This window comes from Pristiophorus japonicus, chromosome 11 (assembly GCF_044704955.1).
Source record: "Pristiophorus japonicus isolate sPriJap1 chromosome 11, sPriJap1.hap1, whole genome shotgun sequence".
In the NCBI taxonomy this organism is placed as follows: domain Eukaryota; kingdom Metazoa; phylum Chordata; class Chondrichthyes; family Pristiophoridae; genus Pristiophorus; species Pristiophorus japonicus.
Window position 1 is genome coordinate 153,011,649 of NC_091987.1, and position 12,751 is coordinate 153,024,399.

Sequence of the window (12,751 nt, forward strand, 5' to 3'; positions counted from 1 at the left end):
TTTATATAGCGCCTTTCACGACCACCGGATGTCTCAAAGTGCTTTACAGCCAATGAAGTACTTTTGGAGTGCAGTCACTGCTGTAATGTGGGAAATGCGGCAGCCAATTTGTGCACAGCAAGCTCCCACACACAATGTGATAATGATCAGATAATCTGCTTTTGTTATGTTGATCGAGGGATAAATATTACCCAGGACACGGGGATAACTCCCCTGCTCTTCTTCCAAATGGAACCATGGGATATTTTACATCCACCTCAGAGAGCAGACAGGGCCTCGGTTTAATGAATCATCTGAAAGACGGCACCTCCGACAGTGCAGCACTCCCTCAGCACTGCACTGGAGTGTCCCCCTGGATTTATGTGCTCAAGTCCCTGGAGTGGGACTTGAACCCACAACCTTCTGACTCAGAGGCGAGAGTGCTGCCCACTGAGCCACGACTGACACTAGGGGCCTCATTAAACTGGGGTCATGCAACGAGGTGCCAATGGCCTTTTAATGCAGCAGTCCCTATAAAGCCCAGCGGGACAGTTCTCTCAGGGCCACTGGAGCAGTATTTAAAGGACCGCTGCCGCTGACTGCAGATCACAGCAGCAGTTTGTATTACTGGAAAGATACCAGCTTTCAGATCACTGCTTTCTGATATTCACTTACCCTCGGTAAACTCGACCTGCTTCCCATGGGTGCTGTTACAGCTGGTTGTATTTGGATGGTAGAACAGCCAGAAGAGGAGGAGCAGCACCTGGGCCTATCAGTAGGAGGCTGTCCATGGAAGGCCATACCCAGCACACAGGGTACAGGCTGGGAGTCGCTCGCTTGGCTCGAACTGCTGGCCCCCTGCAACAGCACCTTGGAAGTTAGTTATATTAGATTGGGTCTGTGACACCCAGGGGCCGATTTTCAGCAGTCTACTGCCCGCTGCCACCGACTTTCCTCCTGAAAATCCGCCCAGTGCCACTTTCGGGGCGGGAGGGGAGAGCCGTTGGGAAGCACCCGCTGATGTTAGCGGACGGATTCCTGCGGGCGGGAGTTGGCGGCAGAACGGGGGTGGGCTACTCCCGACGGTGAGTAGGAAGAACCTGAAAAAAAGGTAAGTGAACATTAAAAAACAAACCATTTTCTACAGCGACTTACCTGGATGGGGTCCCTTGAAGGTCTTCCGATAGTTTGTTTATTTTTTATTTGTGATTTTTATTTTCAGGTCTACGACCCTCCGTGGGCCCGACACCATTCTCGGCGACACTTGGGTGACAAGCGTCTCTGCCGGTGAGAATGAGACCTCACATCTGCTGCTACCCAGATTGGTGGCATACGTCGTCCATTTGCCGCCTCGAGGGACCTCGGCCATGAATATCCCGCCCAAAGTAACGTCTGGTAACTCGGCGACCACGTTGACACTTTGGGCGGCACTTGGGCGGGTGGAGGCCTTGATGAAAATTGGCCCCTCAGAGACTAGAGGGAGTCTTGGGTCCGAAATTGCCCTCGCGTGAAATTGGGGAGGGCATTTTCAATTAACCAGAAATTTACCGTTCAGCGGAAGTCAGCAGGAAGAGCCAGCTCTTTAACTCCGACTCCACCTCCCAGTGTTTGGGGCACTGTTTGAGACAGTGTAGGGGTGAGTTTGCGAGGTAGCGGGGTCGTGTCCATCACCAGCCTTACCGCCCATTAGAGGGGGCAATTTCACAAAAAGTTAGTATGCAGGTACAGAAAGTGATCAGGAAGGCAAATGGAATGTTGGCCTTTATTACAAGGGGGATGGAGTGTAAAAGCAGAGAAATCCTGCTACAATTGTACAGAGTATTGGTGAGGCCACACCTGGAGTACTGCGTACAGTTTTGGTCTCTGTATTTAAGGAAGGATATACTTGCATTAGAGGCTGTTCAGAGAAGGTTCACTAGGTTGATTCCGGAGATGAGGGGGTTGACTTATGAAGCTAGCTTGAGTAGGTTGGGCCTATACACATTGGAGTTCAGAAGAATGAGAGGTGATCTTATCGAAACATAAGATAATGAGGGGGCTTGACAAGGTGGATGCAGAGAGGATGTTTCCACTCATAGGGGAAACTAAAACTAGGGGGCATAGTCTCAGAATAAGGGGCCGCCCATTTAAAACTGAGATGAGGAGAAATTTCTGCTCTCAGAGGGTTGTAAATCTATGGAATTCTCTGCCCCAGAGAGCTGTGGAGGCTGGGTCACTGAATATATTTAAGGCGGAGATAGACAGATTTTTGAGCGATAAGGGAATAAGGGGTTATGGGGAGTGGGCAGGGAAGTGGAGCTGAGTCCATGATCAGATCAGCCATGATCTTATTGAATGGCGGAGCAGGCTCGAGGGGCCAAATGGCCGACTCCTGCTCCTAATTCTTATGTTTGTATGTACTCCAAGGGGCCGAAATTGCCCCGGTGTGGAATGACCACTAAGTCTCGGCGGAGGGGCCGCCATTTAAAAAATTGCCCTTCCTCAGGTTTGTAGTGGTGTCAGGGACTGCTCTGTCCATTTTCCCACTGCGGCATGCACGCGCCGACCCTTTACCGACCGGCAGGGACCCCTTCCCGAAATTGCCCCCCGGGAGTGGCGTCGTGCTGGTCGGTGTCCCTGACAGCTCTCTGTGGCAGGGCGGCACAGCCACCCCTAAAGGGGATGTGGCATTGCCGGTGACGCCATCTTATATTTTTTGTCCACCGACTGCCAGGTCAGGCAGACAATAGCGCCCTTGGGTTCGGCCCTTGGGTACTGGGCTGCTGGCCCGGCCAAAACCCTCCCTGGTGGCCCAGTGTTTGCCGCTATCGTGCCTGCAGAGCTCGCAGCGGCCCTCCCCTTTAACTGAAGGGGGAGAGACGGTGCGACGCGTCGGCGCGGTGCTGGTGACTGGTCGGGATGGTGGAACCTCTGCTGGGGCAATCCCGCCCCTCACCCGACCGGGACACCGCCCCCAGTCAGAGATGTGAATTTCTCCGGAATCTCCACCCCATGGACTGGGGCTTAGACAAACGTTCAAAGACGGCCGGTGCGCCCCGTTTGGGATGGGGCTGAATTTTGGCCCCTGACACTCCACTCCAGGTTCAGGTCATGTACATGAAAGCACACCCTGGTAAAAGCTTTCCCATCAATAATATTCTTTGCATCTCACCAACGGCCATGTGCTCCACTCCCACACACACACACTGCCAAACCTCCCTGTGACAGGCCTTGGTGCCTCGTTAATTCTCCACCGACATACTTGACGAGACAAGGTTTCAATCATTAGTTGTTTGATTAAGCTACAACGTTGGCACAGAAAGCCTTTTTCTCCAAGAGGGAAGCTTTATTCTTAAACAAGAAGCGTTACTTTATAGATGGCAGCTTTCAGAGCATGTCACTTGCAGCCCTGCTGCCAGGAGGTCACACTGTGCCAGTGTCTGGCTCCTTCCAGCCTTGCACAGTGGCCCTCTCTCCTACACACGGCTACATTTAGCAGCTCACCAATCACCTGGTGGTCAGGGCTGCCCGGTACAGAGGGGTGGATTTCCGGCCCCTCTGCACTCTATTTCTCACCCCGGAGCAGCGGCAACAGCAGGGGTGAGGTGTTCTGGGGGGACGGTCAGCCTCCAGCGCCCCGCAGCGATCCCCGGGACCGGTTTAGCGACAGCGCGGAGCAGCACCGCCCGGAATAGCTGAGCCCGGTGTGCAACGGCCCTGGTTGTGCCAACAATACCGACAGCGGAGAGGTCAGTAATGGACTCCTGAGATAAAGTGATTGTTTTTGCTTTTAATTTTTTTGCAATTTGTGTTGTGATGCCATGGGTTCTTTTTTGGAATTTTTTGTGGTTTTTAAAAAGATGTCGCCCCCCCTCCCCCAGGCTTCTCTGGAATCGCTCCCGGCTCGGCTCTTTAGCTCGGGAGTTTCCCACCCTAACGCCCCGAGAGAGGTGTACAACGCCTCCCTTAGCGCTGCGCCCCCACACTCGGGGCCCAGCTGCCCAATGTTACTGACTGAGGTGCAAACTGTTCCCGGGCGCTAACTTTACCGCCCCGCCGCCATTACCGCCCCAAAATCATCACAGCTGAAAATCCAGCCCAAACTTCCCCATTGACGTCGGCAGTCAACAGTAGAGCACTGGGGCAATTCACTGCAGTGGTGGCTACCCACACGCCCAGGGTGCCATTGACTGACCAGGACAGCAGCCAGCAGCCTTTGTCAATCGGAAGGGCCATTCCATCAATGGTTAGCACGTCCCTCAGCACAAGAGCAGAATCATTGTGCAAGTTTGGCCAAGGCACCCTGGCATCTACACAATGCTTTTAGCCGGCACAGGCACGATGCCCTCCTTCTGTGCTGTACGACTCTATGATCCTGTGACACTCGGCCATCCCCACAATATTCCACCCTTTCACCAACAAGGCAGGTTGATTGCTGGGTTCATGAGCGTATTAACCGTCGATGTTTATGAAATCTTAATCCTGTGTGACTTGCCCTTAAGCCCCATTAATTATTAAGTGAAAAGAATCTAAGGTGAGTGATTAATATGTATGAACCGTAAATCAGAATGTGCTTCATGTGAAATTTATTTGTAATCTACAATTCTGTGTTAAAGTGAATCACGACTCATTTGCAAAGATGGGCTGTGGTTAGATTGACCAAAATTTGTGCTATTTAGTAAAAGACCATGCTTGGCTATACGGGTGGAGTGCGTGGAGGGTTATAATGAGCTTCCTGCACTGTATCTGGTATCGGAGAGATTATATAACAGTCAGTGATGTAGATTACTTGGTCAACCAGGTTAGGTCAAGAGCAGTCAGTCCTGCAGTTAGAGAGATGTGATTGTCTTTGCTTTGGGCTTCCTCGGGAATTTTTCTCCATTTGTCCCTTTCTCCCAAACCCTCTCATTTAAAGAAAGAAAGCCTTTCCCGACCACCGGACGTCTCAAAGCGCTTTACAGCCAATGACTTACTTTGGAGTGTAGTCACTGTTGTAATGTGGGAGACAGCGGCAGCCAATCTGCGCACAGCAAGCTCCCACACAGCAATGTGATAATGATCGTGTAATCTGTTTTTTGGTTATGTTGATTGAGGGATAAATATTGGCCCAGGACACCGGGGATAACTCCCCTGCACTTCTTCCAAATAGTGCCATGGGATATTTTCCATCCACCTGAAAGGGCAGACGGTGCCTCGGTTCAACGACTCATCCGAAAGACTGTACCTCCGATAGTGCAGCACTCCCTCAGTACTGCCCCTCCGACAGTACAGCGTTCCCTCAGCACTGCCCCTCCGACAGTGCAACGCTCCCTCAGTACTGCCCCTCCGACAATGCGGCGCTCCCTCAGTACTGCCCCTCTGACAGTGCGACACTCCCTCAGTACTGGCCCTCCGACAATGCGGTGCTCCGTCAGTACTGCCCCTCCGACAGTGCGGCGCTCCCATAGCACTGCACTGGGAGTGTCAGCCTAGATTTTTGTGCCTCTGTGTCTCTGTCTCTGGAGTGGGTCTTTAACCCCGAACCTTCTGACTCAGAGGTGAGTGTGCTACCCACTGAGCCACAGCTGACACAGTTAAGGCCAGTTTGGAGAATAAAATGACGGCCACCTCGCTTACGCCCACTTGTGGCGCAGCCCACGTTAGTCGCCATCTTGACAAGTGTGATAGCAAGGTGGAGTGTTTGTGCGCCGGCAGTAGGCAGAGTGGGCAGATCGTGACATCAGTCAGTGTGTGATGCTGTTTTGACGCACCATCTGCCATTTTTGACAGCGCCGTTCCAAACAACGGCCTCTCCTGAACACGCACAACTAAACGTGTACTCATCTGCATTCCCCCCCCCTCCACCCCCACCCCCACCCCCAGTGTAATATCCCTGCAGTTTATAGTGTAATATCCCTGCAGTTTATAGTGTAATATCCCTGCAGTTTATAGTGTAATATCCCTGCAGTTTACAGTTTAATATCACTGCAGTTTACAGTTTAATATCACTGCAGTTTACAGTTTAATATCACTGCAATTTATAATAGAAACATAGAAAATAGGTGCAGGAGTAGGCCATTCCGCCCTTCGAGCCTGTGCCACCATTCGATAAGATCATGGCTGATCATTCCCTCAGTACCCCTTTCCTGCTTTCTCTCCATACCCCTTGATCACTTTAGCCGTAAGGGCCATATCTAACTCCCTCTTGAATATATCTAACGAACTGGCATCAACAACTCTCTGCGGTAGGGAATTCCACAGGTTAACAACTCTCTGAGTGAAGAAGTTTCTCCTCATCTCAGTCCTAAGTGGCCTAACCCTTATCCTTAGACTGTGTCCCCTGGTTCTGGACTTTCCCAACATCGGGAACAATCTACCCGCATCTAACCTGTCCCGTCCCATCAGAATCTTATGTGTTTCTATGAGATCCCCTCTCATCCTTCTAAACTCTAATGTATAAAGGCCCAGTTGATCCAGTCTCTCCTCATATGTCAGTCCAGCCATCACGGGAATCAGTCTGGTGAACCTTCGCTGCACTCCTTCAATAGCAAGAACGTCCTTCCTCAGATTAGGAGACCAAAATTTTACACAATATTCCAGGTGAGGCCTCACTAAGGCCCTGTACAACTGCAGTCAGACCTCCCTGCTCCTATACTCAAATCCCCTAGCTATGAAGGGCAACAGACCATTTGCCTTCTTCACCGCCTGCTGTACCTGCCAACTTTCAATGACTGATGAATCATGACACCCAGGTCTCGTTGCACCTCCCCTTTTCCTAATCTGCCACCATTCAGATAATATTCTGTCTTCGTGTTTTTGCCCCCAAAGTGGATAACCTCACATTTATCCACATTATACTGCATTTGCCCACTCACCTAATCTGTCTAAGTCACCCTGCAGCCTGTTAGCATCCCCCTCACAGCTCACACCGCCACCCAGTTTAGTGTCATCTGCACACTTGGAGATATTACACTCAATTCCTTCATCCAAATCACAGATGTATATTGTAAAGAGCTGGGGTCCCAGCACTGAGCCCTGCGGCACTCCACTGGTCACTGCCTGCCATTCTGAAAAGGACTCGTTTATCCCGACTCTCTGCTTCCTGTCTGTCAACCAGTTCTCTATCCACGTCAGTATATTAACCCCAATACCTTGCGCTTTGATTTTGCACACCAATTTCTTTTGAAAGTCCCAATACACCACATCCACTGGTTCTCCCTTGTCCACTCTGCTAGTTACATCCTCAAAAAATTCCAGAAGATTTGTCAAGCATGATTTCCCCTTCATAAATCCATGCTGACTTGGACTGATCCTGTCACTGCTTTCCAAATGCGCTGCTATTTCATCCTTAATAATTGATTCCAACATTTTCCCCACCACTGATGTCAGGCTAACCGGTCTATAATTACCCGTTTTCTCTCTCCCTCCCTTTTTAAAAAGTGGTGTTACATTAGCTACCCTCCAATCCATAGGAACTGATCCTGAGTCGATCGACTGTTGGAAAATGATCACCAATGCATCCACTATTTCTAGGGCCACTTCCTTAATTACTCTTGGATGCAGACTATCAGGCCCTGGGGATTTATCGGTCTTCAATCCCATCAATTTCCCTGACAGAATTTCCCGTCTAATAAGGATATTCTTTAGTTCCTCCTTCTCACTCGACCCTCGGTCCCCTAGTATTTCCGGAAGGTTATTTGTGTCTTCTTTCGTGAAAACAGAACCAAAGTATTTGTTCAATTGGTCTGCCATTTCTTTGTTCCCCATTATAAATTCACCTGAATCCGACTACAAGGGACCTACGTTTGTCTTCACTAGTTTTTTTCTCTTCACATATTTATAGAGGCACTTGCAGTCAGTTTTTATGTTCCTGGCAAGCTTCTTCTCGTACTCTATTTTCACCCTCTTAATTAAACCCTTTGTCCTCCTCTGCTGTATTCTAAATTTCTCCCAGTCCTCAGGTTTGCTGCTTTTTCTGGCCAATTTATATGCCTCTTCCTTGGATTTAACACTATCATTAATTTCCCTTGTTAGCCATGGTTGAGCCACCTTCCCGTTTTATTTTTATCCAGACAGGAATGTACAATTGCTGAAGTTCATTCATGTGATCTTTAAATGTTTGCGATTGCCTATCCACCGTCGACCCTTTAAGTATCATTTGCCAGTATATTCTAGCCAATTCACACCTCAAACCATCGAAGTTACCTTTCCTTAAGTTTAGGACCCTAGTTTCTGAATTAACTGTGTCACTCTCCATCCTAATAAATAATTCTACCATGTTATGGTCACTCTTCCCCAAGGGGTCTCGCACAACAAGATTGCTAATTAGTCCTTTCTCATTACATATCATCCGCTCTGCGATGGCCAGCTCCCTGGTTGGTTCCTCGACATATTGGTCTAGAAAATCATCTCTAATACACTCCAGGAAATCCTCCTCCACTGCATTGCTACCAGTTGGTTAGCCCATTTAATATGTAGATTAAAGTCACCCATGATAACTGCTGTACCTTTATTACATGCATCCCTTATTTCTTGTTTGATGCTGTCCCAACCTTACTACTACTGTTTGGTGATCTGTACACAACTCCCACTAGCGTTTTCTGCCCCTTGGTATTCAGCAGCTCCACCCATACCGATTCCACATTATCCAAGCTAATGTCCTTTCTTACTATTGCATTAATTCCCTCTTTAACCAGCAATGCCACCCCACCTCCTTTTCCTTTCTGTCTATCCTTCCTAAATGTTGAATACCCCTGGATGTTGAGTTCCCAGCCTTGGTCACCCTGGAGTCATGTCTCCGTGATGCCAATTACATCATATCCGTTAACTGCTATCTGTGCAGTTAATTCGTCCACCTTATTCCGAATACTTCTCGCATTGAGACAAAGAGGCTTTAGGCTTGTCTTTCTAACACACTTTTTCCCTTTCGAATTTTATTGTAATGTGGCCCTTTCTGCTTTTTGCCTTAGGTTTCTCTGCCCTCCACTTTTACTTTTCTTCTTTCTATCTTTTGCTTCTGCCCCCATTCTACTTCCCTCTGTCTCCCTGCATAGGTTTCCATCCCCCTGCCATGTTAGTGTAACTCCTCCCCAACAGCACGAGCAAACATTCCCGCTAGGACATTGGTTCTGGTCCTGCCCCGGTGCAGACCGTATGGTTTGTACTGGTCCCACCTCCCCCAGAACCGGTTCCAATGTCGCAGGAATTTGAACCCCTCCCCTCTGCACCACTCCTCATGCCACGTATTCATCTGAGCTATCCTGCGGTTGCTACTCTGACTAGTATGTGGCACTGGTAGCAATCCTGAGATTACTACTTTTGAGGTCCTACTTTTTAATTTAGCTCCGAGCTCCCTAAATTCGTCTTGTAGGACCTCATCCCGTTTTTTACCTATATCGTTGGAACCTATATTCACAACAACTGGCTGTTCATCCTCCCTTTTCAGAATGTCCTGTACCCGCTCCGAGACATCCTTGACCCTTGCACCAGGGAGGCAACATACCATTCTGGAGTCTCGGTTGCGGCTGCAGAAACGCCTATCTAGTCCCCTTACAATCGAATCCCCTATCACTACAGCACTCCCACTCTTTTTCCTGCCCTCCTATGCAGCAGAGCCACGGTGCCATGAACTTGGCTGCTGCTGCCCTCCCCTGATGAGTCATCACCCTCAACAGTACCCAAAGCGGCGTATCTGTTTTACAGGGGATGACCGCAGGGGACCCCTGCACTATACCTGCCTTGCACTGCTCTTCCTGTTGGTCTCCCATCCCCGATCTGGCTGTGTACCCTATTCCTGTGGTAAGACCAATTCACTAACCGTGCTATTCACATCATTCTCAGCATCGTGGATGCTCCAGAGTGAATCCACCCGCAGCTCCAGTGCCGCAATGCGGTCCGTCAGGAGCTGCAGGCGGATGCACTTCCCGCACACAGTTTTCAGTGTAATATCCCTGCAGTTCACAGTGCAACATCCCTGCAGTTCACAGTGCAACATCCCTGCAGTTCACAGTGCAACATCCCTGCAGTTCACAGTGCAACATCCCTGCAGTTCACAGTGCAACATCCCTGCAGTTCACAGTGCAACATCCCTGCAGTTCACAGTGCAACATCCCTGCAGTTCACAGTGCAACATCCCTGCAGTTCACAGTGCAACATCCCTGCAGTTCACAGTGCAACATCCCTGCAGTTCACAGTGCAACATCCCTGCAGTTCACAGTGCAACATCCCTGCAGTTCACAGTGCAACATCCCTGCAGTTCACAGTGCAACATCCCTGCAGTTCACAGTGCAACATCCCTGCAGTTCACAGTGCAACATCCCTGCAGTTCACAGTGCAACATCCCTGCAGTTCACAGTGCAACATCCCTGCAGTTCACAGTGCAACATCCCTGCAGTTCACAGTGCAACATCCCTGCAGTTCACAGTGCAACATCCCTGCAGTTCACAGTGCAACATCCCTGCAGTTCACAGTGCAACATCCCTGCAGTTCACAGTGCAACATCCCTGCAGTTCACAGTGCAACATCCCTGCAGTTCACAGTGCAACATCCCTGCAGTTCACAGTGCAACATCCCTGCAGTTCACAGTGCAACATCCCTGCAGTTCACAGTGCAACATCCCTGCAGTTCACAGTGCAACATCCCTGCAGTTCACAGTGCAACATCCCTGCAGTTCACAGTGCAACATCCCTGCAGTTCACAGTGCAACATCCCTGCAGTTCACAGTGCAACATCCCTGCAGTTCACAGTGCAACATCCCTGCAGTTCACAGTGCAACATCCCTGCAGTTCACAGTGCAACATCCCTGCAGTTCACAGTGCAACATCCCTGCAGTTCACAGTGCAACATCCCTGCAGTTCACAGTGCAACATCCCTGCAGTTCACAGTGCAACATCCCTGCAGTTCACAGTGCAACATCCCTGCAGTTCACAGTGCAACATCCCTGCAGTTCACAGTGCAACATCCCTGCAGTTCACAGTGCAACATCCCTGCAGTTCACAGTGCAACATCCCTGCAGTTCACAGTGCAACATCCCTGCAGTTCACAGTGCAACATCCCTGCAGTTCACAGTGCAACATCCCTGCAGTTCACAGTGCAACATCCCTGCAGTTCACAGTGCAACATCCCTGCAGTTCACAGTGCAACATCCCTGCAGTTCACAGTGCAACATCCCTGCAGTTCACAGTGCAACATCCCTGCAGTTCACAGTGCAACATCCCTGCAGTTCACAGTGCAACATCCCTGCAGTTCACAGTGCAACATCCCTGCAGTTCACAGTGCAACATCCCTGCAGTTCACAGTGCAACATCCCTGCAGTTCACAGTGCAACATCCCTGCAGTTCACAGTGCAACATCCCTGCAGTTCACAGTGCAACATCCCTGCAGTTCACAGTGCAACATCCCTGCAGTTCACAGTGCAACATCCCTGCAGTTCACAGTGCAACATCCCTGCAGTTCACAGTGCAACATCCCTGCAGTTCACAGTGCAACATCCCTGCAGTTCACAGTGCAACATCCCTGCAGTTCACAGTGCAACATCCCTGCAGTTCACAGTGCAACATCCCTGCAGTTCACAGTGCAACATCCCTGCAGTTCACAGTGCAACATCCCTGCAGTTCACAGTGCAACATCCCTGCAGTTCACAGTGCAACATCCCTGCAGTTCACAGTGCAACATCCCTGCAGTTCACAGTGCAACATCCCTGCAGTTCACAGTGCAACATCCCTGCAGTTCACAGTGCAACATCCCTGCAGTTCACAGTGCAACATCCCTGCAGTTCACAGTGCAACATCCCTGCAGTTCACAGTGCAACATCCCTGCAGTTCACAGTGCAACATCCCTGCAGTTCACAGTGCAACATCCCTGCAGTTCACAGTGCAACATCCCTGCAGTTCACAGTGCAACATCCCTGCAGTTCACAGTGCAACATCCCTGCAGTTCACAGTGCAACATCCCTGCAGTTCACAGTGCAACATCCCTGCAGTTCACAGTGCAACATCCCTGCAGTTCACAGTGCAACATCCCTGCAGTTCACAGTGCAACATCCCTGCAGTTCACAGTGCAACATCCCTGCAGTTCACAGTGCAACATCCCTGCAGTTCACAGTGCAACATCCCTGCAGTTCACAGTGCAACATCCCTGCAGTTCACAGTGCAACATCCCTGCAGTTCACAGTGCAACATCCCTGCAGTTCACAGTGCAACATCCCTGCAGTTCACAGTGCAACATCCCTGCAGTTCACAGTGCAACATCCCTGCAGTTCACAGTGCAACATCCCTGCAGTTCACAGTGCAACATCCCTGCAGTTCACAGTGCAACATCCCTGCAGTTCACAGTGCAACATCCCTGCAGTTCACAGTGCAACATCCCTGCAGTTCACAGTGCAACATCCCTGCAGTTCACAGTGCAACATCCCTGCAGTTCACAGTGCAACATCCCTGCAGTTCACAGTGCAACATCCCTGCAGTTCACAGTGCAACATCCCTGCAGTTCACAGTGCAACATCCCTGCAGTTCACAGTGCAACATCCCTGCAGTTCACAGTGCAACATCCCTGCAGTTCACAGTGCAACATCCCTGCAGTTCACAGTGCAACATCCCTGCAGTTCACAGTGCAACATCCCTGCAGTTCACAGTGCAACATCCCTGCAGTTCACAGTGCAACATCCCTGCAGTTCACAGTGCAACATCCCTGCAGTTCACAGTGCAACATCCCTGCAGTTCACAGTGCAACATCCCTGCAGTTCACAGTGCAACATCCCTGCAGTTCACAGTGCAACATCCCTGCAGTTCACAGTGCAACATCCCTGCAGTTCACA

General features: G+C 50.2%; 1 protein-coding gene across 6 annotated transcripts in view; it reads left to right on the forward strand.

Moving 5' to 3' along the window:
• Window positions 1–12,751, forward strand: part of ppef1 (protein phosphatase, EF-hand calcium binding domain 1) — a 197,430-nt gene that overhangs the window by 14,151 nt on the left and 170,528 nt on the right. Inside the window, exon 1 of one of the 6 annotated variants that reach the window (XM_070894197.1) lies at window positions 1,210–1,266. The exons of the other annotated variants lie outside the window; for them this stretch is intronic. The gene's annotated coding sequence lies outside the window, so the exon portion shown is untranslated. Of the gene's footprint in view, window positions 1–1,209; window positions 1,267–12,751 lie in introns of those variants that run through there. 6 annotated transcript variants of the gene reach the window in all.